This window comes from Mus caroli, unplaced genomic scaffold (assembly GCF_978045245.1).
Source record: "Mus caroli unplaced genomic scaffold, Mus_caroli_1 scaffold_5, whole genome shotgun sequence".
NCBI lineage: Eukaryota > Metazoa > Chordata > Mammalia > Rodentia > Muridae > Mus > Mus caroli.
Window position 1 is genome coordinate 33,026,843 of NW_028227260.1, and position 6,709 is coordinate 33,033,551.

The window sequence follows — 6,709 nt, forward strand, 5'->3', positions numbered from 1 at the left end:
CCATCTGGTCCACTTGATAAACAACTCATCTTCAAAGAACAATTCTTATTCATTGAAAGTAGGTGGACACTAAATTTTCCTAGGAGAGATATATGCCCTAAACCAATTTGTCCCAAAACTTGCCTCCCAATTTGTCCATCTGCCAATAGCACCGCTGTGTTAGAATAACAGGCTCAGAATCTCTCTTCTTCAGTTCTTGCCTAAATAGTCATCTAGTAATTTCTAATACATACTTTATGCTTTTCCTCTAGCTCCTCAATTTCAACAGTTTGGTTCAGAACTATAACTTTAATCTCTCTCCCTCCAACCAATACAGTGTACAACCACTAAGCTAATCTGACCTCCATAGTTTTTCACAATTCAACATTCAGTGCTTCTTTAATATATCACATACTCCATAAGCCTTCCCAACTTAACCCTAACCCTAGCCTTAGCTAACCACCTGTCTGGCTGCTGCGGCCACCACCGCCCACCGCCCACCGCCCACCGCCTGGGGGTTGGTTGAAGCAGACGGTGGGGTCCCGACTGGAGTATGGCACTGCTGCTATGCAAAGACGAAGCAGGCAGTCAGAAAACGGGTAAGAAGAGTCGAGTGAAAACTAAGAAATCAGGTACTGGGGCCACAGCCACCGTGTCACTAAAGGAAATTTTGAACCTGACAAGTGACCTGTTGCAGAAATGTAGCAGTCCTGCACCCGGCCCAGGGAGGGAATGTGAAGAGTACACACAGATCCGGGCTCTGGTTGAGAAAATACGAAAGAAGCAAAAAGGTCTGTCTGTTACTTTTAATGGGAAAAGAGAAGAATACTTCCCTGATCTAATGAAATGGGCCTCTGAAAACGGAGCTTCTGTCAAGGGTTTTGAAATGGTTAACTTCAAAGAAGAGGGCTTTTGTTTGAGAGCAACAAGAGACATCAAGGCAGAAGAATTGTTTTTTATGGGCTCCACGAAAAGTAACTAATGACTGTTGAATCTGCTAAGAATTCAGTATCGGGGCCCCTGTATTCCCAAGACCGAATTCTCCAAGCTATGGGAAAAATTGCACTGGCCTTTCATCTGCTGTGTGAGCGAGCCAGCCCCAACTCTTTCTGGCAGCCATACATTCAGACCCTCCCCAGTGAATATGACACCCCTCTCTACTTCGAAGAAGAGGAAGTACGATGTCTTCAGTCGACACAAGCCATCTATGATGTCTTCAGCCAGTATAAAAACACAGCACGCCAGTATGCCTGTTTCTATAAAGTCATCTAGACCCATCCTCATGCCAACAAACTGCCCTTGAAGGATCCTTTCACATAAGAGGACTACAGGTGGGCCGTCCTGTCAGTTATGACACGGCAAAACCAGATTCCTACAGAGGATGGTTCCCGGGTGACCTTGGTTCTGATTCCTTTATGGGACATGTGCAATCATACCGATGGCCTGATCACAACGGGCTCTAACCTGGAAGATGGCCGCTGTGAGTGCATGGCTCTTTCAAGCTGGAGATCAGATTTACATTTTTTATGGCACTCGGTCAAATGCAGAGTTTGTGATCCACAGTGGGTTTTTTTCTTTGACATACGACAGTGTGAAAATGAAGCTTGGTGTGAGTAAAAGTGACAGGCTCTACACCACGAAGGCTGGAGTCTTGGCTCAGACTGGCATCCCAACATCCAGTGTTTTTGCATTGCATTTTACTGAGCCACCCATCTCTGCCCAGCTTCTAGCTTTCCTCCGAGTATTCTGCATGACTGAAGAGGAGCTGAAAGAGCATTTGCTAGGGGACAGCACCATTGACAGGATCTTCACTCTGGGGAACGCGGAGTTTCCTGTCAGCTGGGACAATGAGGTCAAACTTTGGACATTTCTGGAAGACAGAGCCTCACTTCTTTCAAAAACATATAAAACAACAATTGAAGAAGATAAGATCGTCTTGAAAAATCCTGACCTCTCTGTCCGGGCCACAATGGCCATCAAATTGCGCTTGGGTGAGAAAGAGAGTTTGAAAAAAGCAGTGAAGAGTGCAGCCATGAACCGGGAGTACTACTGCAAACACATGGAGGAGAGGGTACCACTGCCCAGATACAAGGAGAGTGACCTGGGGCTCTTGGAGGGTGATGTGGGGGACTCAAGGCTCCCTCTGGTCCTGAGAAAGCTGGAGAAGGAGGAAGGTGTGCAGGAGTCTCTGAGCCTCACAGAGGCTGTCAGCAAAGTCAAGGCTGCCTAAAACAGGCTCATCAATGGGGAAAACTCAATCCCTAATGGGACCAGGTCTGAAAATGAAAGCTTCAGCACAGAAGAAAGTGAAAACGTGACTGGTGAAGGCACTACTCGGAGATGCTCATGGGATCCAGTCGAGCAGAAATTACGGACAGCCTACCACACCACCATGTTCCTTGTTAAAATTTTTCTTTCTGCAGAGAGGAAAATATGGTTTTGCTGCTTTATATAAAAGTGATTTTTTTAAGTTACTTTAAAGATCTAGCTTCCTTATTTGATTAAGATTGCCACCTTGCTTCTGGGCAGAACAAAGTAGTGAACATCAGCAGCGGAGAGGAGAAGAGGAGAAGAGGCACCCTTGAAAGACTGCAGACCAGCTGTGGGCACTCGCTGCTCTCCCAGGGAAGAATGAGGTCGGTGCTCAGCTGTGCTCACAGGCCTACTGTCCTCACTCCAGAATGAGTGCTGGTTCTGCCTCTGGCTGCAGAGTTTAGGTTGAACTCTGGGTGTGGAGTGCATGGTAGAGATGAGGCACAGTGGAGAGAAAGCTGGGCGAGGCCATTCAAATAGAGTCTGGGTTTCTTAATAAGAATATCCCCAGTACCAAAAGAAAAGGTAAGGTGGCAACCTGATTTTAATGGCTTAAAATGTTGATGATGATTATATAAACACACATATATCTAGTGATTTCTAAGGATTTGTTTACTTTTTTGTGTTCTGTGTTATTAAAAATTTGTCCTTTTCCTTAAATCAAAGTGGGACTTGAGTCCTCCTCGGTTTTCACACTGGCTTTGTTTCAGAGGTGCACTGACTCCAGGGGTGGCAGTGGAGCACCACAGACACCGAAGGGTGGATCACACACGGTGTCAGGATGAGGAGGCTCCCTGGCTTTCTGGGTCACAACAAGCTAGAGATTTTCAAAGCTACCCTTTTGAGTAAAACCCCTTATTAAAAGAGAAAAGAGGGGCTCCAGTCCAATCACGCTGGACCTGAGACTACTCTGGTTGGGGAGAGAGAAATCCGGCCTACATAGGGCCACAAGCCTCTTCCGGTCAGAAAAGCACCGGGGTAGCTAGGGCGCAGGGTCGGCTGACACTCGCCAGCTACCCACAACACCCGCCACAGGATCTTAAGACTTCTGGTGAGTGGAACACAGCTTCTGCTCCAATCCAATTGCGTGCAGGACCTGAGACTGCATTAGTTAGGGAAGCAGAAACCGGCCTGAGTAGGGCCACAGGCCTCATCCGGCCGGATCAGCACCGGGGTAGCTAGAGCGCAGGGTCTGCTGACACCCGCCAGCTACCCACGACCCCCGCCACAGGATTTTGAGACTGCTGGTGAGTGGAACAGAGCTTCTACTCCAGTCCAATCACGCGGGACCTAAGACTGCTTTGGTTGGGGAGGCAGAAATCCGGCCTACATAGGGCCACAAGCCTCTTCCGGTCAGAAAAGCACCGGGGTAGCTAGGGCGCAGGGTCGGCTGACACTCGCCAGCTACCCACAACACCCGCCACAGGATCTTAAGACTTCTGGAGAGTGGAACACAGCTTCTGCTCCAATCTTTAAACAGTGACAACGACAACAACTAACCCCAGAGATTACCAGATGGCGAAAGGTAAACGTAATAATCTTACTAACAGAAACCAAGACCACTCACCATCATCAGAACCCAGCACTCCCACTTCGCCCAGTCCAGGGCACCCCAACACACCGGAAAAGCTAGACACGGATCTAAAAGCATATCTCCTGATGATGATAGAGGACTTCAAGAAGGACTTTAATAACACACTTAAAGAAATACAAAGGAACACTGGTAAACAGGTAGAAGACAGTAAAGAGGAAGCACAAAAATCCCTTAAAGAATTGCAGGAGAACACTGCTAAAGAATTACAAATCCTTAAAGAAAAACAGGATAACCTAATCAAACAGGTAGAAGTCCTTAATGAAAAACAGGAAAACACATCCAAACAGATGATGGAAATGAACAAAACCATACTAGACCTAAAAAGGGAAGTAGACACAATAAAGAAAACCCAAAATGAGGCAACACTGGAGATAGAAACCCTAGGAAAGAAATCTGGAACCATAGATACCAGCATCAGCAACAGAATACAAGAGATGGAAGAGAGAATCTCAGGTGCAGAAGATTCCATAGAGAACATCGGCACAACAATCAAGGAAAATGTAAAATGCAAAAAGATCCTAACTCAAAACATCCAAGAAATACAGGACACAATGAGAAGACAAACCTACGGATAATAGGAGTGGATGAGAATGAAGATTTTCAACTCAAAGGACCAGCAAACATCTTCAACAAAATTATAGAAGAAAACTTCCCAAATCTAAAGAAAGAGATGCCCATGAACATACAAGAAGCCTACAGAACTCCAAATAGACTGGACCAGAAAAGAAATACCTCCCGACACATAATAATCAGAACAACAAATGCCCTAAATAAAGATAGAATACTAAAAGCAGTAAGAGAAAAAGGCCAAGTAACATATAAAGGCAAGCCTATCAGAATTACACAAGATTTTTCACCAGAGACTATGAAAGCCAGAAGATCCTGGACGGATGTTATACAGACACTAAAAGAACACAAATTCCAGCCCAGGCTACTATACCCAGCCAAACTCTCAATTAACATAGATGGAGAAACCAAAGTATTCCACGACAAAACCAAATTCACACATTATCTCTCCACGAATCCAGCCCTTCAAAGGATAATAACAGAAAAAAACCAATACAAGGACAGGAACCACGCCCTAGAAACAACAAGAAGGTAATCCCTCAACAAACCTAAAAGAAGACAGCCACAAGAACAGAATGCCAACTTTAACAACAAAAATAACAGGAAACAACAATTACTTTTCCTTAATATCTCTTAATATCAATGGACTCAACTCCCTGATAAAAAGACATAGACTAACAAACTGGCTCCACAAACAAGACCCAACATTTTGCTGCTTACAGGAAACTCATCTCAGAGAAAAAGATAGACACTACCTCAGAATGAAAGGCTGGAAAACAATTTTCCAAGCAAATGGTATGAAGAAACAAGCTGGAGTAGCCATTCTAATATCTGATAAGATTGACTTCCAACCCAAAGTAATTAAAAAAGACAGGGAGGGACACTTCATACTCATCAAAGGTAAAATCCTCCAAGAGGAACTATCAATCCTGAATATCTATGCTCCAAATACAAAGGCAGCCACATTCATTAAAGAAACTTTAGTAAATCTCAAAGCACACATTGCACCTCATACAATAATAGTGGGAGACTTCTACACACCACTTTCACCAATAGACAGATCATGGAAACAGAAACTAAACAGGAACACAGAGAAACTAAGAGAAATTATGAATCAAATGGATCTGGCAGATATCTACAGAACATTCTATCCTAAAACAAAAGGATATACCTTCTTCTCAGCACCTCATGGTACCTTCTCCAAAATTGACCACATAATTGGTCACAAAACAGGCCTCAACAGATACAAAAATATTGAAATTGTCCCATGCATCCTATCAGATCACCATGGACTAAGGCTGATCTTCAAGAACAAAATAAATAATAGAAAGCCAACCTTCACGTGGAAACTGAACAACACTCTTCTCAATGATACCTTGGTCAAGGAAGGAATAAAGAAAGAAATTAAGGACTTTTTAGAGTTCAATGAAAATGAAGCCACAACATACCCAAACTTATGGGACGCAATGAAAGCATTTCTAAGAGGAAAACTCATAGCTCTGAGTGCCTCCAAAAGGAAACTAGAGAGAGCACACATTAGCAGCTTGACAACATACCTAAAAGCACTAGAACAAAAGGAAGCAAATTCACCCAAGAGGAGTAGACGGCAGGAAATAATCAAACTCAGGGGCGAAATCAACCAAGTGGAAACAAGAAGAACTATTCAAAGAATCAACCAATCAAGGAGCTGGTTCTTTGAGAAAATCAACAAGATAGATAAACCCTTAGCCAGACTCACTAGAGGGCACAGGGAAAGCATCCTAATTAACAAAATCAGAAATGAAAAAGGAGACATAACAACAGATCCTGAAGACATCCAAAACACCATCAGATCCTTCTACCAAAGGCTATACTCAACAAAACTGGAGAACCTGGATGAAATGGAGAAGTTCCTAGACAGATACCAGGTACCAAAGTTGAATCAAGATCAGGTTAATGATCTAAACAGCCCTATATCCCCCAAAGAAATAGAAGCAGTCATTAATAGTCTCCCAACTAAAAAAAGCCCAGGACCAGATGGGTTTAGTGCAGAGTTCTATCAGACCTTCAAAGAAGATCTAATCCCAGTTCTTCAAAAACTATTCCACAAAATAGAAACAGAAGGTACTCTACCCAACTCATTCTATGAAGCCACAATTACTCTGATACCTAAACCACAAAAAGACCCAACAAAGATAGAAAACTTCAGACCAATATCCCTTATGAATATTGATGCAAAAATCCTCAATAAAGTTCTTGCTAACCGAATCCAAGAAC

General features: G+C 43.6%; 1 pseudogene; it reads left to right on the plus strand.

The window, feature by feature from the left end:
- Positions 1-532: 532 nt before the first annotated feature.
- Positions 533-2,434, plus strand: LOC110286397 (actin-histidine N-methyltransferase pseudogene; annotated as a pseudogene).
- The last annotated feature ends 4,275 nt before the right edge of the window (positions 2,435-6,709 follow it).